The sequence below is a fragment of the Podarcis vaucheri genome, assembly GCF_965113315.1.
Source record: "Podarcis vaucheri genome assembly, chromosome: 3".
Classification (NCBI taxonomy): Eukaryota; Metazoa; Chordata; class Lepidosauria; order Squamata; family Lacertidae; genus Podarcis; species Podarcis vaucheri.
Genome location: NC_138761.1, coordinates 6,774,872 through 6,802,649, shown reverse-complemented (window position 1 = coordinate 6,802,649; position 27,778 = coordinate 6,774,872). Strand labels below are relative to the sequence as shown.

At 46.0% G+C, this 27,778-nt stretch overlaps 1 protein-coding gene and 1 long non-coding RNA gene across 2 annotated transcripts in view; one reads left to right on the top strand and one right to left on the bottom strand.

Annotated features, from left to right (window-relative positions):
• GATA4 (GATA binding protein 4) overlaps positions 1 to 3,667 on the bottom strand; it is a 60,506-nt gene extending 56,839 nt beyond the window's left edge. The window contains exon 1 of the mRNA XM_082217792.1: positions 3,323 to 3,667. The gene's annotated coding sequence lies outside the window, so the exon portion shown is untranslated. The remainder of the gene's footprint in view (positions 1 to 3,322) is intronic.
• The window catches only part of LOC309529640, a 350,951-nt gene that overhangs the window by 97,467 nt on the left and 225,706 nt on the right, over positions 1 to 27,778 (top strand). The gene's annotated exons all lie outside the window — the stretch shown is intronic.

Genomic DNA, 27,778 nt, shown 5'->3' with positions numbered 1-27,778 from the left:
CCTCCATCTAAGCACGTGGACTTTGATAGCCTGACTCCCAAGGACTGCAAGATCCAGTCCCTGAAACCTCTCTGAAAAGCTTCTTTCCCAAAGAGATGGGCCAGCGTTCATGTCTAAAATCGAGCTCTTCTCAAAAACACACTGAATTCGATTTGAATTTAGAGACCGGTTCCTTCGCCGCCCTCCCCAGTCTCACTCTCCTGCCAATCGCCCCCAAAGGAGATTCTCGTGGAAATGAAACGTAGACGGAGTTTAGGGAATTTTTACGGATAAGGGTGGCTTCTCTTTTAAATCGGATCATACGCGGTCTCAGCTCCCCACCCCCCAAAAAACTGTTCCCAGCATGCCCGCTGGTTTTGCGCCATGGCGAAGCGAACAAACCTTCTCTTTCCAGATTTTCCAGGTTAATACGAATTAACACTCCCCCCCTTCCCACTCCTTATTACCCGTAGGTGAAACCGAATTCAAGCGTCGCGAAGATTCTTCCCCAATTATCCCCTGCTGCTCAATAACTGCAGAAATAAACTTAAGTGGGGAAGGCTTCCCCCCCCTTTAAAAAGTAACTTGAAATTAACACAAGTCTGTCTCTACGAAACGCCCGCAGCATTTGTTCAAAGTTTTAGCCGTTTCTGTTCCAGATTTATCAAACAGATAATTAGGAATCGGCTGCCAGCGTTCCTTTTTTTAAAAAAAAACAAAACAAAAAACAACCCCACACTTTTTCCTTAAAAAAAATAAATCATATCCTTATATCGATTCACTCATAAATCGGATTGATCTAATATATTTTAGCAATCTCCTCCATAAAATGTTTGTAGAACTAAACTCTTCAAAATACAGTAATGAATATTTTCTGACGACGCAGGAGCAAATCTAAATTGCAACGTGCACAAATATAAAATCTGTGGACGGCGAACGTGCAATTTACGCACAAAATAATGCGGTTTAAGGCATAACCTTCAGCGTTGCATTGCAGCCTTGAGAAGCGTACAGTTGTGTTCACACAAAATAGCATGACGAGCAGGAAACACGGACACGCTCCAGCCACCTTTGAACACTTCAAAACTGAAAGCAGGAGGTCGACTTAAAACTTCCTAGCAAACGAATGTGTGTCCCGGTACATTTCTCCCAGAGGGGTTTAAAAAAAGGTGCTTTTGCAATTCTGAAATTCAATTAACTCCAACCCAGATGTAAATAAAGAGACCCCCCACTTTATATGTAGATCCAAATGGTTGGCAGAAGAAAAAGTGAGTTGGGTTGAAAACTTTGCAAAATTTAAAGGTGTGTGTATGGGGGGAGAGAATCCAAACAGGCTAAACATACTAGAAATATTTGGAATGGTTGTTTTTTTTTTAATCTATCCTTACAGGGGTTCCCCCCCCATCGTTTCCATCTCCCTCTTTTAAGAACGGAATGTTTTTATTATTACATTTTACGAAGGAGATTTGAACGTGGGGAATAAGCGGAGGTTTATTCACTCACTTGGCCCCCGGGCTTTACTTGGAAATACTGCAAGAGCGATTTACTCGGAACGGAACCCTGTTTTTACGCGGAAATCATAGTAAAAATAAGAATACTGAATCAGATCCTCTGAGTGGCTCCGTCCCGCCCTCAAAAGGGGTTTTTAACTTCCGCGCTTAAAATCAGATATTTGTTGCTCCTTGCTTTTAAAAAGCGATCACAAAAAGCAGAGACTGTTTAGGAAATAATAATTAACTATTATTATTTTTATTTTTTATTTTTATTATTTTTATTATTATTATTATTATTATTATTATTATTATTATTATTATTATTATTATTATTATTATTTTAAAAAAATAATGTTTCTTATTGCCGCCCCCCCAAAAAACACCCCTCTTTGAGAAGCGAGGGGGGGGGGAGAAAAATCACCTTTTGAACAAGAGCTCCCCTTTAAAAATGAAAATCCTCCCCGTTCAATGAGAATCTCGATCAGCAAAACCTGGGGTTTACAAAGTAGCCAATGATGATCTAAGGCCGCTTGGATATTTTATTGCAAACAGTTTAGAAGTTTTATTACTCCCGAGCGGCATATAGGTTTTGTTACACAAATCTTTTAAATAAATAACTAACTAAGTAAGTAAATAAATAAATAAATATAGTAGCAAGTAGCTAAAAAGAAGGTAAATAAGGAAGACTTTCAAAACAGCAAGGAGACCTGGGAGAATATTAGAAGAATAGCAATAATAATTCCTATTACGCACAGTTCAGCCCCATCGATTTCTACACGACAACTATCAATCCAGCTGAGATCGGAGTTTAAAAGTTTTCACGTTTGACTGAATCAATCCTGCATCAACCACTACTAACTTTAAGAGGGGGATAACTAGAGGTATAGGAGATTTGCGCAAAAAAAAGAGATAAAATCCTGCCGAAACTACCGCGATGGGATTATTTATAAAAATTGGGTAGGATTTAAGAAGCTTAATTTTTCACTTTTCTAAAAAGGGACCCTCGTTGCGTTTCCAGTCGCTGATTTCTTCTCTTTTTTAAGCGAAAAGAATGCCTGCTTCGTGGGAAGCAAGGGAATGATATAAAAATAAAAGCGAACGAAGATCTAGGGAGCTGGCGAGGAGGAGGAGAAGGAGCGAGAGAGAACGAGAAGGGGCGAAAGGAACTGGAAAGGAGGAAGAACGAGAACGTGGAAGCTGGGGGTCGTGGAATCCTCGCAGTGCGATCCTAAGCTCGTTTTACTCGCCTCGTTGGGTTCAGCGATCCTCAATCCCGGGGGAACCTACATGCAGAAGGTTACAGTTTCAGCTGGGAAAGGAAAGGCCGGGTTGGCTGCGGAGAGGGAGAGACTGGAGAAAAAAGATATCGGAACCTATCCAAAGGAACAGTGGATCCTGCGCAAAGAGGGAGAGACATGTGCTGCCCTAAGAATCGAGCGTCAGACGAAGAGAAAAACGACCAGATTTTCTCGATCCGCGTACCCAAGGAATATATCCAAAGAACAGTCTTTCCCTCAAAGAATTCTGGGCACCGTAGTTTTCCCCTCGCAGGGTGACAATTGCCAACCGCCCATCCTAAACTACAGAGCCCAGAATTCTTTGAGGGTGGGTAATGTTCTTTGGGCGTCCTTTCACTGCGATTCCTGCGTGGCAGAAGGTAGACTAGATGAAACTTGGAGATCCCTTTCCACTCTACAGGTCTACGGTTCTATAAAGGTCCAGTACGCGCGCGTGTAATATATATATATATCTGGGAACCGTTGGCGAGGAGAGAAGCGGTGGCGGCGGCGAGCAAGGGGGAAAAAACCAAGAGAAATGGTCTGCAAGAGAGAGAGAGAGATCCAACCGACCTGCTTTCTTCCGTCTCCGTTTGCCTGCTCCGAGTCGGGCTCTCTTCCCCGCGAAGCCGGTTCCACTCCGGAGCAGCGCCGAGGCGCAGCCTGCTGTGTCAGCGCCCGCGCTCCGGGGGCCAAGGAGCCTTGATCACACTGGTCACCCAGCTGAAAAAGCCCGCAAGTGGCCCGCGGGAGGCTCCCGGCCCGTCTCTGCAGGCTGCCTGCCTCGGGCGGCCGCAGGAGCAACACGCCTCGCTCCTGCCGGGAGAGAGAGAGAGAGAGGCGCAAAGGCGTCAGGCGCCTCCGGCCCAGCCTCCTCGGCCAGGATCTCAAGCAGGGCTTCTGCTGACGCTTCCCACCTCTTCCCTCCTCCTCCTCCTCCGGTCCTCCCCCTCCTCTTTCCCCACTTTCTTGCCTCCTGGCCTCGCCACACCATAGGAACACACAGGGAGTTGCTTTCCCATGACTCAGACCATTGGTCCAGCCAACTCAGTAGCGTCTGCACGGGCCGGCAGCAGCAGCTCTGTAGGGTTTCAGGAAAGGAGGAGGCACCCTGCTAGCGTCGCAGCAACGGAACAGCTGGCACATTTGCAAAGCTCAGAAGGGTCTGCTCAGGTTTCACATTGGATGGGGGCACGTCGGGTTGAGAGGGGGTTGGACTAGATGACCGTCGGGGTCCCTTCCAACTCAAAGATTCTATGATTCCCAGCCCTGCCTGGAAATGCCATTGGGAACTGAACCTGGCACCTTTTGCTCATCCACTTCTCCAAAAGATGCGTTTTCGACGAGCAACTGAGCCAATCTTCATTCCTTTGGGGGCAGGGGATGGAAACTGTGTCTATGTGTAGATAGATAGATAGATAGATAGATAGACAGACAGACAGGCATTAGGGGCAATATTATTAGGTAATACAGTATAGCACCCTGAACAAGGACAAAATTCCTGCCCCCCCTACCTAAATATTACTTATTTTCACAAGAATTCCTTTTGGTACAGTTGCTTTTTTAATGGATATTCTCATTAGGTCCCTGAATAAATAAAGGTCTTATTATTGTTGTTGCTGGCACCTGTCTGTCTTGGCAGAGACCATTATGGGAGAGGCATGCTTTGCTGCAGACAGAGGTGTCCCATAGTGGTTTATTCCCTCTAATATTAATAATAATAAATTTTATTTATACCCCACCCTTCCAAGCCAGGGTGGCTAACACCCAATATAAAAACAAATTGATTGAAATACAACTTAAAAACAAGATTAAAATACAACATTAAAACATCAAAGCATTAAAATACAGCCTCATTTCAATGGAAACACAAATCAAAAACTTTTTGGGGGATGAAAACGTCAAGTCTTCAAGTGGTCTTCCCAGTGCTCATTCCGCTGCTGGTCACTATTACGGATGAGCAACCTTACTGGTTGTCTCCAGCCTTTATGGCATTCCCACACAGCCAGGCCAGCAAGTCCTTGGGGATCCCGAAATTTTCCATTCTATGGACATGACCAAGCCAGGATAGAGGTCACTGAGACAGGAGTGGGAACATGCTGTGAGTGTGGGCCTCAAAAGGATATTGTGGCATTGGGAAAGATCCAGAAAAGGGCAACTGAAATGATCAAGAGGTGGAACTTTCTTTAAGAGATCACCCAAAGTCCTTGAGCTTTTCTTAGGAGATCAGCCAGAGTTGTTAAACTGAGTTTTTTGGGGGAACATCTCCAGAACTTGCTTAGCTAGCTTTTTGAGGGAAGGACAGCGCCTGTGATGGCGTGGGACTCGGGCTCGGACTCAGAACCAGAGGAGACTCAGTCTGCACCGGATCCTTTGCCTCAGGCATCATCTGAAGTCTGGGGCCTGATCCTGAAGAGTCCCAGTCTGCACAGGTTCCCCTGCAACAAACACCAGCCGGGCTGAGTCAGGGGCCTGAGCCTGCCCTGGCTCCAGATGTGGGGATGACCTCGTTGCCTTCAGCTGGGCCATCATTTACAGCTGCTCCACTACTGGTGGGGTCAGGAAAGGCTGAGGCGGCCCCTGGGTCTAGTAACCCACTGACATCTCCCAAGCTGCAGAGACTGAGGTCTGAGAGGAGAGACCTGAGCACTCGCAGGAGGATTGCTCGCCTTCGGGAGAAACAGGGAGGTGAGACACCAGGGGATCAGGACCGGCCACTACCCCAACAAATATAAAAGGCTGTCGGACCCTGCCCCAGGTTGCGGGAGCAACTTTGCTGTATGCCAGATCCTGCACCTGTCCTTACCTGGTTTCCTGCCTTGTGTCCTACCTTGACCCTGTTGGACTGACTCCTAGTGGAACTTTGCTGTATGCCAGATCCTGCCTGAGATCCTGTGCCTGACCTTGCCTGGTTTCCTGCCTCATGCCCTGCCTTCGCCCTGTTGGACTGACTCCTTGCGGAACCTCCGGATTCTGAACCGGTCCTGGACTGCGTTTCACGGGTTACCCCTGGGCCCAGCAAAGCACCTGTGCCATCTTGCAGCTTCCCCCCCCCCCCATGTCACCCTCAGAACCCCCGGTGTGCCCCTCCCACCTTGTCTCTGCCTTTCTATGCTACTGAACTGGATGCTGGGAAATTCAGGACAGATAAAAGGAAGTCCTTCTCTTCATATAGCACATAATTGAACTATGGAACTCACTTCTACAGGAGGCAGTGTTGGTCACCAAGCTAGATGGCTTTTATAGAAGATTAGGCAAATTCATGGTGGCGCTGTGGGTTAAACCACGGAGCCTAGGACTTGCCAATCAGAAGGTTGGCAGTTCGAATCCCCGCGACGGGGTGAGCTCCCGTTGCTCGGTCCCTGCTCCTGCCAACCTAGCAGTTTGAAAGCACGTCCAAGTACAAGTAGATAAATAGATACCGCTCTGGCGGGAAGGTAAATGGCGTTGCCGTGCACTGCTCTGGTTCGCCAGAAGCGGCTTAGTCCCTGCTGGCTGCATGACCCGGAAGCTGTACGCTGGCTCCCTCGGCCAATAAAGCGAGATGAGCGCCGCAACCCCAGAGTCGGCCACGACTGGACCTATTGGTCACGGGCCGCTTTACCTTTACCTTTTAGGCAAATTCATGGGGGAGAGGGCTAGTGATGGCTACTAGCCTAGAAGCCAACTCCTAGGGGCTGAGGTCCCTCTACCTCCACCCCCCTGGTAAAATATTTGCGGGTGCTGGGGTCCCCCAAAAGTTGATGGTCAGCATTGCCATTCAAATGCGGTGTCTTGCGATTCATTATGCAGGGCAGGGTTATTAAATGCATCCAATTTATAAAGCTTGATTTGCAAACCTGGATCACACCTTATTTCATCCGGACTGATCCAGAGCCTAATCCACAAAACATACAGTACTGAAAGTTTTCAGGAGGAAGTGAAAGAAAAGAAAGAAAGCAACTAACAAAGAAAGCTTGAAATTGTGATCCAATACGATATATGGGTCTGAAAGTAATACAGTTATTCCAACAAAATTATGAGCAAGTCATTATACTATTTATAAATGAATTGCAAACGTTGTTATATTTATCCATGCACATTCTGTGTCCATTTGTATGTTGCAAGAGCTGTCATGTCTTCTAGCCATTGGTGGAAGGGGGCCATGGTATTCTTGTAGAATTATGGAAGGGACCGCAAAGGTCATCTAGTTCAACCTCCTGCAATGCAGGATTTTTTTTGCCCAGAGTGGGGCTTGAACCAACAATCCTGAGATCAAAAGCCTCATGTTCTACTGACTGAGCTATACGTTTCCAATGAATTGATATCTGGGTTTTTTAAGGGCGGAGGAAGTCCATCTACGTGGACACAAGTCTTCAGAAATCCCATTAACTTGCACTGAGGAACCAAAATAGCCATAATTTTCTTGTCCATGAGATTTGCAGACTTGCCAGCCTAGCTTCCTACTTGGGGTTTGAAATATACTCGGAGTCAAGAGTGGATTTCATGCTCTTTATTCAGCTCATAGCGGTGAGGAGGAATGGAAGTTCCCCCAGAATGTCTGCTTTATATATATTATTTACACTATGGGCCCCACATGATTGGCTAATTCCAGGATTCACCTGTAGGCCAATCAGGTTGCGGATTCACTTCCACCTGGAGCTGGATTGGGTGGCTCCTGTGGACCAACCAGACTGCTGCATTCTGGACCCTATTGTTCTAGGACCAATCAGACTGCTGCCTTTTGGATCCTATTCAACTCAGTACATAACAGAGGTTTAGCCCTGCTAACTTGCAGACAGGAGTTTGGCATTTTGGCGCGTAAAGCAGCATATAAATTAATTTTTTAAAAAATGGAGACAGAATGCATTAAGATAGCAACTTTTCATTTATTTATTTATTTTTAAAAAACCCCAGTATATGAAAACCAGCAGTAAGGAAATGATAAATCATGGTTGCCCAGAATCAAGGGCTGTTTTTTCCTGTTATCAGTCTTGAAGGCTGCAGAATAATGGATGATATCCCTCCCTCCCCCTTTTTTTAAAATGCAGCAATATTGCTCTCTTATTACTCTATTAACCTTTAGACCCTTCTGTCTGCCTGACGTATAATCACATGCACAGGTCCAACCAAGGACGACAGAGAACAGCCTCGTGGCACGTGATACCAATCCCTTGCGGAAGCAAAGTGGGGGGCTGCGGGGTCATGGCCTGGATAAGAGACTGCTGAGGAGTGGAGCCCCATACCCCTACCCCCCAATGACTCTGAACTTTGTCTCCTGGGATAGCCAAGATTGGTAGAGTTGGAAGAGTTCTGGAGGAGACTCTTGAGAGTCCCATGGACTGCAAGAAGATCAAACCGATCCATTCTGAAGGAAATCAGCTCTGAGTGCTCACTGGAAAGACAGATCCTGACGCTGAGGCTCCAAGACTTTGGCCACCTTATGAGAAGAGAAGACTCCCTGGAAAAGACCCTGATGTTGGGAAAGATTGAGAGCACAAGGAGAAGGGGACGACAGAGGATGAGATGGTTGGACAGTGTTCTGGAAGCTACTAACATGAGTTTGACCAAACTGCAGGAGGCAGTGGAAGACAGGAGTGCCTGGCGTGCTCTGGTCCATGGGGTCACGAAGAGTCGGACACGACTAAATGACTAAACAACAACAACAGAGTTGGAAGGGACCCCTGAGGGTGATCTAATCCAAGCCCCCTGCTTCAACTCAACCTCAACTAAAGCACCCATAACAAATGCAAACTCAATTCTCTGTGTGCTGGTTCTTAAGTAGCCCCAAAGGCATCATCCACAGAGGGAGGGATAAGGAAGCTGGGGAGTGGATCCCCCAAATTTTGTAGAAGGACAACAGAATTAAGTAACTAAGCAGTCCAGCAAGGGTTAAGCCATGGGTAGGCAACCTAAGACCCGGGGGCCAGATCTGGCCCAATCGCCGTCTAAATCCGGCCCGCGGATGGTCTAGGAATCAGCATGTTTTTACATGAGTAGAATGTGTGCTTTTATTTAAAATGCATCTCTGGGTTATTTGTGGGGCATAGGAATTCGTTCATTTTGTTTATAGTCCAGCCTCCCCCCAAGGACTGAAGGACAGTGGACCGGCCCCCTGCTGGAAAAGTTTGCTGACCCCTGGGTTAAGCACTCGCTATGGGCGCAGAAGGCACCAACAGACAGTTGGAAGAGGGGAGAATGCAGAAAACCAGGAGTGGGGAGGTGGAATGGCTGGGGGACTCCATGCCGCAACATTCTCTTGCAGCTCCCAGTGGTTGTAGAGTGGTACCTTGGGTTACAGATGCTTCAGGTTACAGACGTTTCAGGTTACAGACTCCACTAACACAGAAATAGTACCTCGGGTTAAGAACTTTGCTTCAGGATGAGAACAGAAATCGTGGTGGGGTGGCGGCGGGAGGCCCCATTACCTCTTAACCTGAGTGGTACCTGAGTGGTACCTCAGGTTAAGAACAGTTTCAGGTTAAGAACGAACCTCCAGAATGAATTACCGGTAAGTTCTTAACCAGAGGTACCACTGTAATGCGTTTGTTAGAGCGCTGCACCTCAAAAAATACAAAGGAGACTGCTCTGAAGAAAGAAGTGGCCTCTGTGTGATTCATCAATCCAGATCAGACCTGATTTGTCAATCCAGATCAGGCCTGATTTGGACTGGACCCAATCTGGCCTGTGCCGGAACTGAATCCAGATCACAGTCCGGAAAATGCAAATCCTTGACATTCTCTGGGTAGCCAAAATGGCCACAATATTCTGTGAACAGCTCTGAGATTTTTGGAAGAAGAGTAGTGTATACAGACAAACAAATAAATAAATAAATACAATAAATAGGATGGTGAATTTTGCAGATGTGCTAGTCCCTACATAAGGGATTAATCCTGTGGTTGTTGCTTTTTGACAGCTAGATCAAGGAATTTTCATGCTAACAACTTTAAACTTAAAAATTTTCAAAATGGCCATAAAGTGTTGTTTCTGCCCCCCCCCCCCCATATGGGCCATGGTATTAAGTGCGCCACACTGCAGGCAAGTAGTTATAGGGGTTTCTGTTTTGGTGGCTATCCCCTTTTAATTTTTTTAATTAAAAAAGCCACAACTTTTTTTGTTGTTTCACCTAGGTGGATGGAATCTGGAGACACGACAGGACCTCAAGAGTATATTAACCCTGCCAAACTGAAAACAGGTAGCTCAAGTGTGTGTGTGTGTGTGTGTGTTAGACAATCTTAAAGGTTTCTCTTTTTCCAAGTGCGAATAAAGACAGATGTGGAAAACAGCTGTAAATAAACCTAACCTAAAAAGAAGAGCCTTTTTTTGAAGGGGGGGCAAGAGGACTATTAAGACAACAAATTTAAAACAAGGGTGGGAGTAGGATTGATTGGGAAACGATGGAAACAAAAAGATATATACTGTGAAGGAGACAAAAGACAGGCTAAACAAATGCCATCAAACTTTTTCCACAAGACAGAACTTACAAAAGAGTTCTGTATTTTAAGATTTCCCCATTTCTGGAACCCCCATGCCCTGTGAATGGAGAGGGTTGGGTCTCTTGATAGCTCTCTAGGCTAGCCCTACAGCTCTCATTAACATAGGCGCCGACTCCATGGGGCCTGAGGGGGCTCGAGCCCCCTCAAAATTTTTTTTGGGGGGCTCAGCCCCCCAATAATCTCGGGCGCCCTTCCAGCAGAGCGCCGCCCCCGCCCCCGCCTCCTCCCCACCTGCTCCCTCGCCAGCCAGCCAGCCAGCTGCGTGCCCTAGTCGGAGAGCCCCGGCCGTCCCCCGCGAGATTAGGGAATCCCGGGGGCGGGGGCTCCTGCCTCGCTGCTTCGCAGCACCACCGCCACTGCCAAGGCACTGCCAGGGGGAATTTCCTTCCTCCTGGCGGTTTCAGCGGTTTAGGGCCGGAGTGGAGGGGGCTCGCCCTCTCTTCTCCGGCTAGCCCCACGTTTCCCGCATATCAGCTGTTTCGGAGCTGATTAATAGGCGCAGCACGCTCTCCCCTATTCGCTCACGAGGAGGCGGCGCCACTTTATTTGCATATTAATTAGCTTATTTATTATTCATGAGCTTTCCCGGGCCCCCCCAATATTTTTTATAAGTCCGCGTCCCTGCTCATTAAGCAAAGTCCCTCTCCTCTCCTCCCCCTCTCTCCTTACCCTGGCATTCTCCTTATATAGTGTTGTAATTGCAACAGTTTGGAGACAGTCTGTCTGGGTTTATTAAGAGATCATATTTATCTACAACGGGCACAAATCATTACACTCAATAGTGATCTGCAGTTGCCTTGGCCTGACCTCGACAAGGGCCCAAATTTGGCCAATTTGGTTTGGGATTTGGCTGAATCTGGTGCTCAGCCCTTATAAATGGGGTGTGTGTGGAATGGATGGGCAGAAGCAGCCACTCTGAGGAAGGTCATTATCTCATTATCCAATTTATGTACAGTCCTTTATCAAAATATCCCGGGGAGGTATACATCATAAGCCCATGCAATGGGCTGGAGAAAGTAAACAGGTTGGAAATGGTTCCTGAACCACCTTTGAAAATCAGAATGGTGTGGGGGAATGGCCATAGCTCAGTGGTACAGCTTCTGCTTTGTATGCAAAAGGTCCCAGGTTCAATCCCCGGTTTCTCCAGATAGGACTGGGAAAAACCTCTTGCCTGAAACCCTGAAGAGCTACTGCAAACCACTGTAGACAAAACTGAGATTGATGGGTCAATGATCTGACCTATTATGTGCAATAATTTCTAGTTTTTGTTTTTTTATACAATATGTGCAGTTTGTGCATAATGCCCGAGGAGCCTGTCTGTTGCCACATCAGGTCTAGAACTGTCAGGTCAGGAGTGCCTGAGACCTAGAGGCAGGCCCTGGTGATGTCATGGGGTGGGTCTCCAGTGATTTCAGGGGGGCAGGGGCAGCCCCTGGTGATGTCATTAAGCAAATCACATGAACCATTAGCAACAGGGAGGGTGGACAGCAGACTCCCCAAAGGGTCTATGTAATAATTTGCAGCCTGAAGCTTGCAATCTGCATGCAGTTTTCTTAAAAAAAAAAATTGTTAAGGTGCTCTCGCCCACATTCAAACCCTCCCACTGCCACCTGGAGACTCCAGGTCAACCCTGAAGGTCTAGCAACCCTAATCAAGTCCTTCTCAAACAATTCCGATTATCTCCTCTGGGAGGTACCCAAGTCACTTTGTTGGGGGTTGGGGGTGGGTGCCTAGATGCTGATTCTGATCTACCCATTGACTAAGTCAAAATCATATATAATCCCATCATCATGGCAGAGGCCATCCCTAGACCAAATGACGCCCTAGGATCCTAGCATCTTCAGTATCACCTCTCCCCCCTCTGTTTGTTCAGCAGCTGATGAATACCCTCTGTCCCAGGGTATTTTGCAACACACGATTCTCATGCAGGATTCCTTACAAGTCTGTGGAATGGGCTCCAGAGCTGCAACAGTTTCTTCTAAGTAATAATAATGCTTTAAAAAAAAAAATAGAATAAGAATATTAATGCTATTCTGGCTGTGCACAGTCACTATCTCCATTTTTACAAGTGAATATGCACTGTTTGCTTCAGCTGTTGAGCGGAAATTTCAGTAAATCATCTGTGATGGGGAAACCCTAAACTCCTGAGCCCAGTGTAGAATTAGCCTGCCCATAATTCTGGCCCCAATCTTGCCTCATTCTGTACTGTTTTATCATTTATGCATTTCTCCAAATCTTCTCAGTAGCTAAAATATAAGGGCCTTTTCTGTGGCGGCCCCTAAGTTGTGGAGCACCCTCCCGACAGAGGTTCGCCTGGCCCCTTCATTGTACAGATGCCAGCAAATGCTGAAGATGCACCTTTTTACCCTGACTTTGGACACTTGAGATTAAAATGATAGAAATAAGGTAGGTCCTAAAAACATGGATGCATTGACCAAAAAAACAGTCAAAAACAGGTATTTAACATTATTCAAAATGTGATTAAAATCAACAGTAGCCAAAAAGAACTAAAACACACCTGACTTCTACATGCCTGGAGAGGCCTGCCTAAACAAAAGCTTTTCAAAGTTTTTAATTATTGAAATTAATCCACACTGGCTATCCACACTGCCTGGATAGCTCAGCTGGCTACAGCGTGGTGCTGATAATGCCAAGGTTGCATGTTTGATCCCCGTATGGGACAGCTGCATATTTCTGCATTGCAGGGGGTTGGACTACATGATCAGGCCCGGGGTCCCTCCCAACTCTACAATTCTATGATTTAATGCTTTCCTTCATTTTTGGTGTACAAGTATCAGTACAGTGGTACCTCGGGTTACAGACGCTTCAGGTTACATACGCTTCAGGTTACAGACTCCACTAACCCAGAAATAGTACCTCGGGTTAAGAACTTTGCTTCAGGATGAGAACAGAAATCGTGCTCCGGCGGCACGGCGGCAGCGGGAGGCCCCATTAGCTAAATTGGTGCTTCAGGTTAAGAACAGTTTCAGGTTAAGAACAGACCTCTGGAACGAATTAAGTACATAACCCGAGGTACCACTGCACTGTATAAAACACATAACAAAGGAACAAGAATTGCATCAAAACGTTATCTACTTAGAACACCACGATCCACCTAAACAAATCAACTGAAAGTAAATCGCTCAGCTATAAAAAAGATTTATGTAGAAGTAAATTATTTAAGACTGGGATCTCGAAGCTCATCAATACTGAAATCAAATGCAAACTGTGATCTAGCATGGGCTGCAGATATGATACCTTCTTTTAGTTTATCTTTGATTTATTTCCTAACCTGAAACCAAACTGACCTGCTGTTTATAAGATTGTAAACAGGTCTCATGCTTCTCCACCCCCCAACCCCACCCCACCCCCCGTTTACAATTGTATTTAAGTGGATTGTTTGAATTGTATTAACATCCTGGGACCCTCAAGAGTCAATGAAATCCAATAAGGCTGTGGTTCTCAACACCCCCTACTACGGATTACTTGACAGCTGCTAAGAGTTTTGGAAAATGACTTTTCTCTGTCCGCTGTGGCAATTGTAATGCACTGTGCTTCGTGCTGTATTAAATTGCATTTTTATTCCTTCCCTTGTCTCCTATAATGCATTTTATTGTATCACAGTTTGAATCCCATAGAATAGAATTGAAACCACAAGTTTTCTTCACAGACATGCCCTGGACCACTTTCAAGTTCATGATGGACCACAGTTTGGTAACTCCTGCTATAAAGTTCAGCGCTCTAGGCTGGGCTACAGCACCCTCCTTTACTTTGGGTAAGTTGATGCCGCTTGGTCTCAGTTTGCCCTTTCTGTGAAATGGGAACAATTGCATTCTTCATAGGAGAAAGAATCACTGTGGTTCTAAAGCACATTCATATCAGAGCTGTGACATTAATCATGGAGCTGCAGAATGCATTATCTATGACTTAATGGTGTCTGATTTGGCTCCAGCGCCAACATTTTGCTTTGCAATTGAAGGGAGAGAATTAAATGTTGGGGTTTTTTGAATGGTGGTTTCTGCTCTTCCAGGAGGCAGTAATTTTTTTCTTCTTCAAGGAGAATATCGAGGCTTGCAGAATATAGTGTTCAACGCAGAGTCTGGAAAAATTGCACACGGTGATTACCGTGGTCGGCTTCTGTTGCGTATGAAGTTTAGCGCGGGTGTGTTAAAAAATGGGGGGTGGGAGCTACAATCTTTTCGAGATAAACAGGCAGAGAGTAGAGAGTCGGCTGTGAAATTAAGACAGACTTTTTAACAACAGCCAAGAAGAAGTGGGGGAAAGTCTGCGATCGTCTCGATGTCTAGCTGTAGGTCGAAGGAGGCAGAGATGAAGGCGCAAAATTACGCATACATACTGTATATTTTTCAGAGCGCGGTGTCGAAAGAGCGGCTGGATCTGTTTGAAACGTTGCAATGAGCAAAGCTTTTCTGGCGCTCCAGGAAAATGGGTGAATTTCCTATAAACTGTAAGAGTAGCCTTTCATTTTCTTCGAAGGGAATCCTCCGTCCGCGCGGAACGTGGCTGTAAGAATATAAAACATATACACACACTCGGCATTTTTGCTCTTAAGAAACCTAACGGCCTGATCCATCCATACTATATGCTTTTACTCGGAAGTTAACTTCATTCCACTGATGATTTCTCGGTAGGGTTGCGCCCGGTTTGCCTGCCGTCGGATTACTCCGAAGTAAGTCCAGTTGATTTCTATGGGGGATTCCCATGTTTACCCGGGAGTAGGATGCGTTGAAATCAATGGAACTCCCGAGTAAGGATTTATGCGGTGTGACTGTAGTTTCTTATGGAACATTCAATAAGAAGAGGGTTTGTTTTTGTTTGTTTTTTTAAAAAAAGAAAGAAATGAAAGAACGCCAAATACATCGAATATGCTTTAATTCTATACATTTTAATAAGATAAAAGCAAACTAGTCTTAATATATTTGCTGAATATAAAGATACGTGGGAAAAATAGATTTTTAAATGCATTCGTTAAACAAACAAACAAACACACAGCCGTAGATATTTCATAAGGAAACCTCTCTATTATTATTATTATTATTATTATTATTATTATTATTATTATTCCGCCCTATACCCGGAGGTCTCAGGGCGGTTCACAGAACAAAATCAAAATATAAAACCACAAAATATATAATCAAAATAAAATCAATAACCAAATAACTCCCGTAAATGCAAATTCACCCGGGTAAATTTCGTGAATGCAATGGAAAATAATGACTTTTTCCGTTTTTGGCCCTGCTGCTTAAAATTTATTCCAAAACGTCCTCGTTATTAATTTGTTTTTTTAAGGGGAAATGCTTCTTCCTTTAGAGGTAATATTTTTACAACATGACCCACGCACGAAACAGTGTAAAATCTGCAGCGCTGGAGGTTTTGTCGCCTTTTGCAGAAGAAGGCTTCTCTTGACACCGAGAAAAATGAATTTGGACTTCGCCCAGTCTTGTGTAAAGAAGGGGGGAAATCTTACGGAAAAGCTGCGGGAAAGATATACACCACGTATAGGAAGAGATCGAGTTGATTTCTGCTGGGAAAGTAAAGAATCGAAGAAAGTTAAGTGGAGTTAAGAAAAAGTGCCAATAAATTGAGAAAGGACAAATTATGAAAAAGAAAGAAACGTTTACTTGGAAGCAAATTCAATTGTTTTTATTGTATTTTATTGTATTTATGTATGTATGTATTTATATTATTATTATTATGCCGCCTGTTATCTAAAAAAAGTCTGCAAGCGATTTACATTTAGAAACACAATCATAAATACATCATACAAGAAAAGAAAACAAGGAAAGTCATATAAAACATTAACATTTTTATAAGTAAATTTAATGTGTTTTATGGGACTTGCTTTCAAGTAAGATTGCATCCAGAGAAACTGCCAAGGGGGCAGTCTCATGCCTTCTGATTCCCAGCGCAAGCCGTGGGGCTTACTCCCGAGTAAACGTGGCCAAGATGGCGGTGCATGTTCTATTTATTTCAAGGGGGGAGGGGAAATATAAGCACCTGCTTAAACCTCTCCCGCCGAGATCAGTGGCACATTAAGCTTAGTGGAGAAATGGCTTTGCAAAATCTGTATGTTTAATTTACAGGCGCGTTGATGGTGGTTGCTCGACATTAAAAAAAATTATTCATAGTAAAAAGGGCGATAAAATTACGCTCATTGAAATCAATGGAGTTGTGTAACTTTAGTCCATTGGTTTCAAAAGGTCTACTCGGGGCATTACTGATACCACCGTATGGCAATTATAAAATAGTATCCAGTCTGATGAATTTCCCAACTTTCCCAAGAAAGGAAGAGTTCAGGCTTTGTGATCCTTTCCAGGTTTACTTGGGAGTAAGTCCAACTGAAGTTAGTGGGCGGTTATCACTGAGAAAACGTGTATAGGATCTTTCTGAGACTTCAGCGCAGTCCTGTCCTTTGAAAATTAAACCCCACTGAATTCCAGGATAGGTGGGTGTAGAAATGCAGCTTTCGCTTTCTAAGAAAACGGCACAGGATTTGAGGGAGTGTTAGGGTTTAATCCGCTGCACACTTTCTTGGGAGGAAAGGGGGCAGGATCCTACTGCGGTACTTCCTACGGAGTAAGCACCATTGAACACAATGGGTTTTACTTTGAAATAAACTGTGCAGAGTCTCGTTGAGCTTAGCGGGGTTTACCTCTTGGCAAAGAGACACAGGATCAGTTGGGATGCCTTTGTTTGATCTTTCCAAAATCAAATATTTAGCATCAGGCTGTAAAAATGTTTATCTGCCCTAATGCATTTGAAAAAACAGACAAACAGATCATCTGGAGCCGCTGCGGGATTTGCTACTTCGTATAATTCACGTTTATCATGTGAATTAGTGAGTTTGGGGTATATCCAAATAAAAGAGAGACTCTTCATTTCTTGAAAGTAAATCTCTGCTGATGTCAATCATTTCAAGTGCTCGGCATCAATAACTATTGCTCTCCACTAATGCAATCCTAAACATATTTACTCAGAAGTAAGTGATGATTGAATTCAGTGGAAACTTAACTAAGTGTGATGGCAGCCCACATTTTATTTGTTATTTACATTTATTAATATTATTTTTATATCTTGTAAAGGATACTTTGTAAAGGGTTAGGGTTTACAAAGTATCTGAAGACGCAACAAAGCGAACTGGACTCCCTGGCAGGTTTCGAATAAACATTCACCAACTTTTTATTGATAATAATCAGCTAAATAGTTTGAGGATCCATACAACTTTGTAACATGCAGAAAACAGCATTCTTAGAGAAACCAAAGACTGGAACTGAGGGAAGTCGGGGGGTGGGGGGGTTTTGTGGGGGAGGGGGGAGGGAGGATGATATGTTTTTGGATAATATGTCTTGTTATAATTTTGAATAATAATAAAAAATATTATTTTTATATCCCACCTTCCCTGCAAGGAGTTCCGCTGGCACATTTGACTCCTCACAACAACCTTGCGAGGTGGGGACTGTTCCAAGGTCAATCAGGGGCTTCATGGCGGAGCGGGGAATTGAACCCTCGTCTCCCAGGTCTCTAGCCACTAGACCTCATGCTGACTCTCATTTTCAAGAAGAATATCCAAGCAGAACGCCACGGACATAGTTGCTCTCTCCCTCTTCCCCCCGCCCAAATACTCATTCTTTTATTTGTTTGTTTGTTGACACTATGCGCAGACCCCCTTTCAACAGAGGTTCTCTAATTTGTTCCCAAGACAAATATGCTAAAATCCTGAGTAAATCCTAAGCAAATTTGCCCTTGATTTCAGGGGAGAATTCCTTGCAGCCGGCATGACGGGTCTGCAAGCACGTCTACTCAGAGCGAAGCCCTATTCAGTTCAATGGGACTGAAGATGATTTAATTTTAAACCTCAGCTTACTTATTGCATAAATTGTGCAATTAGTGGGGCATTTTTTTTAAAAAAAGCCAGATCAATCGCCACTCTGTCGAGCTCTCAACATCTTGCTCCAAACTCTTTCGTTCTTTTGCAGCTTTCCTCCCAGTTAAATGACCCAGCCACGTTCACACAAGAAACCGAATTAAAACCGAAGCGCACAACAACAGAGTAGCAGCAATGCAGTACTATAAACGACACTAGGTGTTTCCCCTTCTCCTCCTCGCCATGTCCCCCTTAAATCTTCTCTCGGGGTTCTCTCAAAGGACAGTTTTGGGGGAGGGAGGAGGCGCACCCAGGGAGGAGGGAGAGGAGAGCGGGCAAAGTTCCCTGGCACGCGCAAAAATCCTTGCTCTGACGGAAGGAGGCAGCTGGATACGGCTGCCACCTTATTATTATTTTCTTTTCAAATACATTTGTATTTTTATGCATAAATCTTATTCTCGTGCGTACATTACGCCCATACATCTCTGTTTGGTTACAATCTGCCTTCGGTAGCGTGCCTTCGAATTTTCATTTTCGTTTTCCTATGGAGAACATTTTGGCCACCTCTGAGAAGAGAAGACTCCCTGGAAAAGACCCTGATGCTGGGAAAGATGGAGGACACAAGGAGAAGGGGACGGCAGAGGACGAGATGGTGGGACAGTGCTCTGAAGCTACCAGCATGAGTCTGACCAGACTGCGGGAGGCAGTGGAAGACAGGAGTGCCTGGCGTGCTCTGGTCCATGGAGTCATGAAGAGTCGGACATAACTAAACGACTAAACAACAACAACAAATGGAGAATCTCAAAGCAATTTCACAACACGACAAACAGGCAGATGCAAAATTACTGCATCTATAGGAACAGTTTTAAAACACTGGCGTATTAACACACACACACACAAAATTTAAGCTCTGGCCAGCTGAGTATCAAAACAGGAAAGAGGATTCTGCGCTCGGGATTGGCTACAGCTCCCGAAACCACTTTTCTTTCAAGAGTGACCCGGATAAAGTCAATGGGGCCACTTCAGAGCGCCTGATCTGAGACTCTGACGCACCCTTGCTTCCTCTGCCTTGATTTTGATCTCAGGAGCCCAACTGGGTCGCCCAGTGAAGTGGGAAGCTGGCAGATTCGGGGCAGGTGATATAAAACACTCCTTCATCCAAGAGAGTTAAACTATGACGGTCACTGCGGGAGATGGAGTGATGGTCACCAGATTGGACCAAATAAATTCAATTCAATTCAATTGCAAATCTCTCGGTGATCTTTGGATGAAGGGCGTATAGAAACGCCATGCAATAAAATAAAATAAAATAGAGAAATTCATGGAGGAGAGGATAATCAGTGGTTATGGCTTGCTTTACTGTCTGAATGCTAGAAATCACCAGCAGGAAGATTTGCTCTTCCGCTCACGTAGCCAGGATTTATGGGTGGGTTTTTTTTTTTGGGGGGGGGGGAACCTCGTTTACTTAAATATTTTTATTCATTTATTTGATTTCTGGGAGGGGGAAGCTGCCCCTCTACTCCCCCCCAGCCACGCCCCCGCCCAGGTCCTGTACAGTGGTACCTCGGGTTAAGAACTTAATTGGTTCCGGAGGTCCGTTCTTAACCTGAAACTGTTCTTAACCTGAAACACCATTTTAGCTAATGGGGCCTCCTGCTGCCGCTGCGCCACCGCTGCACGATTTCTGTTCTCATCCTGAAGCAAAGTTCTTAACCCGAGGTACTATTTCTGGGTTAGCGGAGTCTGTAACCTGAAGCATATGTAACCCGAAGCGTATGTAACCCGAGGTACCACTGTATTTGGGCTTCCCACTGAAGGCACGTGGTTGGCCACTGTGAGAAAAGGATCCTGGACTAGATGGACCCCGGGCCTGATCCGGTATTGGCCCCATTTTAATACAATTACTCCCATCCTGCAGATTTAAAGATGCGCCTGAGCCACCACTGACGCTACCGTATCGTGGCTTGGTCTGGTTTTATGCGACAATCTCCCCTCCACCCCCTGCATAGCTGTCAACGTTTCCCTTTTTTAAAAAAGGGAAATTCCTTATTCCGAATAGGATTCCTCGCAAGAAAAGGGAAAAGTTGACAGCCATGACCCCCTGCTCTATTCGCTCCTCTCAGCTCCCTCTCCTGTAAAACGCAATGATTTGCCCCGTTCCCTTTCTGCGCGCTCCCCAATCGCTTCCCGCTCCGTCCTCTTCCGCCCCGTGTAAACGGCGCCTGCTCCGGTTTCCCCTCCTGCGCCGGAGCCAGGCCGCCCTCCCGGGGGGATATTAATGAGGTGTCTGCTGATAGGAAGCGCGCTGGGGTCGCCGGACTGTCTCTGCCGCTCGGGCGCAGACTCCCAGGCGCTGGCTGGGGGCAGAAGCCAGGCGGCCCCGATCCCCTCGCTTCTCTCCGGGCTACGGGGAGAGGAGGCGGCGGAAGAGAAGAAGGGCTCCTGCCCAGCGGAGAAGAAGCGGACCCGCTCTTGGCACGGCTTCATTCTGGACATGTCTCACCATGCGATAAGTGTGTCTCAGAGCATGTGCAGAGCGCATTCCCTCTAAGCAGGATGCCGCAGGAGAAACGAAGGCGAGGCTTCTGTGGCAACAGATCCTAAGCATGCTCTTAGGATATCTCTCTTTGGCCATCACTTGTAGCGGAGTCAGATTGTCTTCTATAAACACAGTTTTGCCAATGAGTCCGTAAGTGACTGTGGAGGCCAATTCTGGATCCACACATCCTTCCACAGTGGGGACATTGGTTTCCGGGCAGGAGTTGATCATGGTGAGGGTTTGCCAACCGTGCCTTCCTCTTAGCACATTTCTCCCTTCCGTCCTGAGTTTGAGTGTCTTCAAAGCACATGACACCTTTGGTCAAGGCTGTTCTCCAACTGGAGCCCTCGCAGACAAGTGTTTCCCAGTTGTCGGTGTTTATACTACATTTTTTTAGATTTGCCTTGAGACAGTCTTTAAACCACTTTTGTTGATCACCAGCATTACGCTTTCCCCTTTTAAGTTCTGAGTAGAGTAGTTGCTTTGGAAGACGATCATCAGGCATCCACACAACATGACCAGTCCAACGAAGTTGATGTTGAAGAATCATTGCTTCAACACTGGTGATCTTTGCTTCTTCCAGTATACCAGTATTCGTTCACCTGTCTTTCCAAGTGAAGTGTAAAATTTTTCGGAGACCCCGTTGATGGAAGCATATCCTGCCCTCTTATGAATGCATGTGTGTGTATGCCTACGAACCTATAGCACAAAATCATAGAACTGTAGATTTGGAAGGTACCCCCCCCTCGTTCATCTAATCCAGCCCCCCGCAATACAGGAATCTCAGCCAGCCTATATAAGAAGAGCCATAGTGGCCAACCAGAGGTCTATGGAAACCCCACACGCAGGACTCAAGTACAAGAGCACCCACTCTCCATGGGCATAGCCAGGATTTATGTTGGGGGGGGGGCAAGGCACCCACCAGAAATCCTCCTCAGTCTAGCCAGCAGATTGCGAATGAAACGTCTCAACAACAGTTCTATCCATTCAACTTGTTTTTATTATTGCTTGTTAGCCGCCCTGACCCCGCCCTGACCCCGGCCTTGGCTGGGGAGGGTGGGGTATAAATAAAATTTATTATTATTATTAACAGTTCTTTCAAATTGCTTAGAGAAATCTGTCAAAATCTTTCTACAATTTCTACTTAAGTATTTTTATTGATTTACTTGATTGAATGGCTAAGTAGACACCTAGCAGGCACTATAAATTTGTCCACCAGTGCCGGATTTACGTATAAGCTAAACAAGCTATAACTTAGGGCCCCGCTCTCTTGGGGTCCCCCCAAAAATTAAAGGAAAAAAAGCTGGATGTACATTTCCAAAATATAAGACAAAAAACAAATAAAATAAAACCTATGTACAGCAAGAGTGTTTTGTGTTGTGTAGGCTCCTCTGATGTAAGTCATGGGCCCCACCTTCTAGCCTTTTCCTGAAAATATCACTGGTTCAGTGGTGAAGCTGCATGCTCTGCTACTCGGTGCATGCATCCCAGAGCGTGGCACGCTGCCCGTGGGGTGTGGAGTGCACATCCTGGGGCATGGTACGCCGCTTGCGAGAGTGTGATGTGGCATCCACAGGGGCGTGGCGTGCATTCTGGGGGCGTGATGCGCTGCCTGTGGGGGCGTGGTGTCTGGTGCGTGCATGGAAGGGTGCACAGTGCATGTCTGGGGATGCCGCTGCAATGGCACCCTACCGGAATAGTGGTGTCGGGGGCGGCCCACTCCCTCTGCACCCCCATTCCTCCACCAGTGCACTGGTTTGCTCCTTTCTATATATAGGGTGCCTACATTCTGCATGGACTGGTCGCATGGCCACGTGTGCAAATGGCTTGAGAGCCCTATTAGGTCATAAATGACAACACAAAAAAACAGTGACAGTTTGTTGTTGACAAAGGAGAGCTGGACATATAAAGGGCCCCATTACCTTCCGTAGATTAGGGCCTCATGAAACCTGGTCCAACCCCCTTCTAAAGCTATCTAGGTTTGTGATCATCACTGCTACTTCTGGGAGAGAGTTCCACAGTTTATATTATGTGATGTGTGAATGAGGTTGTTCCAAATGTCGTCACACCATAGATATGTGTAACAGCATTATGATATTGGCAGCTTTATTTTCTATTATTTTTCTAATGAAGATGTGTAAGCTAGGGGCTGTTGGCACACCCTACATATTTGACGTTTATGTTGGCCCCACTCACCACTGGCATGTGGCCCCCGATGGTTGACTAAGCCTCAAATGTGGCCCCAGGGTGGATTGAGCTCTGCACGTGCTTAGTTTAATGGGGCTCCCTGCCTCCAAAGTGTGTATTGCATATTGCTCTGGAAGAAGGCTCCTGTTTTGGATTTTACGAACAGGATTGGCTTCAAGGCTCAGCCCTGGCGTTGGTCAGGCAATAGCAAAGGCAAGAGCACCACTGGGCATCTGCAGAGTTGCTTTCCCTGCCTGGCAGTGTGGCTGTCCAGCAATTCCAGACGGGGAATCTTTCCCAGCCCTACCAGGAGTTGTTCGAGTCTTTCAGCTGGAAGGGATAAATATATAAACACATGCAAGGAAACAAATAAGCAAATACACACTTAAACCTTTCCTTTATTTCCTCTCCCTCTTCTGCAATCGCCCACAATGGCTTCTGTGTGCCCAACGAACGGTCCGTCCTAGGTAAAGAAGACATCGTGACTGGGGTCTCTCCTTCGCAACCTCCCCCAGATGAGCTCAGCTTTCCAGGAATTTGGAATATGCTACAGACTGAGATTCCTAAGTGGTTATTGGACCCACCGGGGCTCCAAGCTGCTCTCTGCACAAGGTCTCTTACTGCTGGGCTGCTGTTTTGGGGTGTGTAGCAGGAGCCTTGCAAGGACTGAGCAACCCTTACCTCTTTTTTAATCCAATGCACAGATTTTGTTGTTGTTTAGTTGTTTAGTCGTGTCCGACTCTTCGTGACCCCCTGGACCAGAGCACGCCAGGCACTCCTGTCTTCCACTGCCTCCCGCAGTTTGGTCAAACTCATGCTGGTAGCTTCGAGAACACTGTCCAACCATCTCGTCCTCTGTCGTCCCCTTCTCCTTGTGCCCTCCATCTTTCCCAACATCAGGGTCTTTTCCAGGGAGTCTTCTCTTCTCATGAGGTGGCCAAAGTCTTGGAGCCTCAGCTTCAGGATCTGTCCTTCCAGTGAGCACTCAGGGCTGATTTCCTTCAGAATGGAGAGGTTTGATCTTCTTGCAGTCCATGGGACTCTCAGGAGTCTCCTCCAGCACCATAATTCAAAAGCATCAATTCTTCGGCTATCAGCCTTCTTTATGGTCCAGCTCTCACTTCTATAAATCACTACTGGGAAAACCATAGCTTCTTAATCCCATCACATGCTGGCAAGATGCCCACGAAACAGAAGGCAGAGGGTTGGTGGTAAAGACAGGAACAGGCTTAATTTGCAGTCATGCCCCTCCCTCCACAACCACCACCATCATTAATTGCATTTACACCCCACCTTTTTCTCCAAGGAGGTCGAAGTGGCATACATGGTTCTCCCTCATTCGGTTCCCACAAGGTAGGTCAGGCTGAAAGGCAGTGATTGGCCCAATATCACTTAGTGAGCATTGCGTGGTTGAGTGGGGATTTGAACCCTGGTTTCCCTGGTCCTAGTCTGACACTCTTAAGCCAGGGATCAGCAAGGTTTACCTTGTCTGGGCCGGTTCACTCCAGTGGAGATCCCTCTGTGAGTTGGATCGCACACAGGCATCTGCGTCTGTGGAAGCGAGTCCCCGCGCTGCGCTGGTTAAGTGCAACATGTGGGGACTTGCTAAGTGGGCGGTTCAGTTTGGGGGCAGCTCATGGGCTGGTTAAATAATCCCTGTGGGACACTTGTGGCCCATGGACCTTAGGTTGCCGACCCCTGCTCTAAGCAATGCAGTACACACTGGCTCTCAAATGCAAATTCAGGGCTTGTCTACACTTCTGCTTGTTCCATTCCTAAAAAGTACAGGCCTGAGAGGTTTTCTGTGTGTCTGGTGCTTTCTAGATACACTCTTTGTTTCGTTTCTCCTGCTGCTTTCTCTAGGAAAACACACCGTTTACCGCTGATTTGGAACATATCCATGGGAAAATAATGATTGGCATTTCTATCCCACCTGTATCCCAAGGGAAAGAAGTGGCCACACATGGCTCTCCCTCTTTAATCCTCACAACAGCCCTGTGAGGTAAGTTGGCCTGAGAAGAGGGTGGCTGCCCTAAGGTCACGCTCAGTGAACTTCATGTCTGAGCAGAGATTCGAACCCGGATCCTCCAGGTCCCTAGCCTGACATTCTAAACACACGACTACACCATCCTGGTCATGAAACGAACTCATCTCCTTTCTGCCACATTCCACCCCACAGCATGCTCCAGTTAGTGGCAATGTCTGGGTTAGAGCACTAAGTAGACCTTGAGATGTCTGGCCTTGGTAGAAGAAAGTCTGCCAGGGCCTTCAAACCAGATTTGTCTTACTCTCCACCACCACAGTTCAGCCACCGTCTCTTTGTCTAGACTCTAGACAGAACGATTTGCGCATTCTACAGTACAAGACCGGGGGGGGGGGAGCTGATTTTTCCCCTCCCTCTCTGGTTGATTAAATGCAAATCCTTCCAAACCCATGCAGAGGATGGAGACCACCCTACGGGACTGGGATCCTTTGCCTTGTTGAGATAGTCCAAACAAAAGATAAACAATTGATTGCAACAAGCAACTCCACTCCTACACCAATGTCAATAGCACTGAGAGATATCTCTTGAGTTGGTTAGTGACTGGTGCCCTCCTTGAAGTGCTCCCCCTCCCCCTGGTTAAAAGGAGAGTAAGAAAGGCCACAGGCATCTAATTGATTGTTGAGGTTGTTATACAGATTAGATAACAAGAATCCAGCCAAAAGAGCTTATCAGGGGCTTCGTGATAATGGTAGAAGCCCTGGAAGCAGTTTGATGAGATCTAGGGAGATGAGATCTAGGTAGCTGAGCCGGGAGATAATGGTTGGAAGGATAATGCATTGTGAGGGTCCAAGCCCCATTCCTAGAGAGGCGATTAGAGAAGCTCATCAGCTCTGCCAGGAAACCCTGGTCTTCTACACTGATGGAGTGCAGGGTGGGGACCAAAGGTGGACAGACTATCCCAGAAGGAGCACAATGTGTCCCCTGTCAGAGGTTCTTCTTCTTCTTTGACGACCACTCATAGCCGAGTAAGATGGTCTTCCATGAACACGGTCTTAACAGTGAGTCCGTAAGTGACTGTGGAGGCCAATTCTGATCCACATGTCCTTCCACAGTGGGGACTTTGGTTTCCGAGTGGGAGTTGATCATGGTGAGGGGTTTGCCAAGCATGCTTCCTCTTAGCACGTTTCTCCCTGAGTTTGAGCATCTTCAAAGCCCATGACACCTTTGGGAAAAGCTGTTCTCCAACTGGCCAGTGTTTCCCAGTTGTCAGTGTTTATACTACATTTTTAAAGATTTGGCTTGAGAGAGTCTTTAAGCCTCTTTTGTTGACCACCAACATTACGCTTTCCATTTTTAAGTTGGAATGGAGTAGTTTGCAACCCCTGCAATTTATGCTGGTGCTCCAGCCCCACACTCAGTCAGGGCCTACCCTACCATTGGGCAAATTGATGCAGCAGATTTGTGAGGTGCATGGAGGGGCAGGAATTGTTTAGCTGGGTTATTTTCATGTCCTTACCCCTCAGGGAAGAGAGAAACACTTGTGAAATGTTCTGCTGGAGAACACCAGAAGACCCTGGCTGCTGTAATAAAGGAAAATCTGCCCTTATTCCCTCATGGGAGACAGAAGAGCCCTTATAGAGTCCTTTGTAGGTTCTCCATTGGTCAGAGAAAAGGACGGAGGCCAACCAGAGAATATTGAGAAGCAAAGCAGCTAGTAAGCCTGATCTTTATTGATCTGTTGCAACAGGGTGCTCCCCTCACACGCAGGAGGACAGAGGAGGAGGTGTGCCTGCCCTTATATAGGCATTTTAAATTGCCTTCCCTGGAGCTCAAGACCACCCCTCCATACATCATACATACATCACAGAAGGGATGTAACCCAAGACCACCCCCCACAAACATCATACCTACATCAAAGAAAAGGTGGTCTACAACAGAAATTTGAATATTGTTGGTTTTCCTGTCTGCCAGGTTATCTGATACAGTGGTACCTCGGGTTAAGAAGTTAATTCATTCTGGAGGTCCGTTCTTAACCTGAAACTGTACTTGAGGTACCACTTTAGCTAATGGGGCCTCCTGCTGCCACAGCACGATTTCTATTCTCATCCTGAAGCAAAGTTCTTAACCCGAGGTACTATTTCTGGGTTAGTGGACTCTGTAACCTGAAGCGTCTGTAACCTGAGGTACTGCTGTAATGCCTTATCTGATTGCCTTTCCTGGTAGTCTGCCCATTCCTTTGATATGGTGATTACCCACTTCCTGAGACAATGGAAAGGTTTCCTCACCCTCCCTCCTTGCAGAGAAAACATTTGTTCAGTTTGGGAGTCAACATGGTTTCAGGGCGGTTTTCCTGTGCTGCTCCAGACATGTGGTCCACATATATATGTATGTGCTTGGTTGGTACATTTATGAACATTTATTATTATTATATAATAAGACCTTAAATTTTTTGTTTCACTGCTGAATCAGGCCAAAAGCACATTTAATCTAGCACTATGTGGTGGACCTGTGACAAGGTCAAATTTTTTTGGGAATCAATCTACAGTGAACTGAAAAAGATATTTAGGTATACCGTTCCCAAAAGACCGGAAGCTTTTCTGCTAGGTCTGATGGGAAGGGAGATTAAAATAAAAGATCAGAATTTGTTTATGTATGCCACGGCTGCCGCAAGAACCCTACTGGCCCCAAAATGGAAAACAAGATATACCAACCATCCAGAAGTGGCAGGTGAAGATGACAGATTTTGCGGAACTTGCCAAATTGACAGGGAGGATCCGGGATCAAGAAGACCAGAGACACAAGAACAATTGGAGTAAATTCATTTAATATTTAAAGGAGAACTGTAAAAACTTAAAGACACTAGCAGGACTGGAATAATACCTTCAGTGTACAATAGTAGAGATATAAGAATAATATACGTGTTAAGAATGTGAAAAATATATCAACTGAAGGGAGGGAG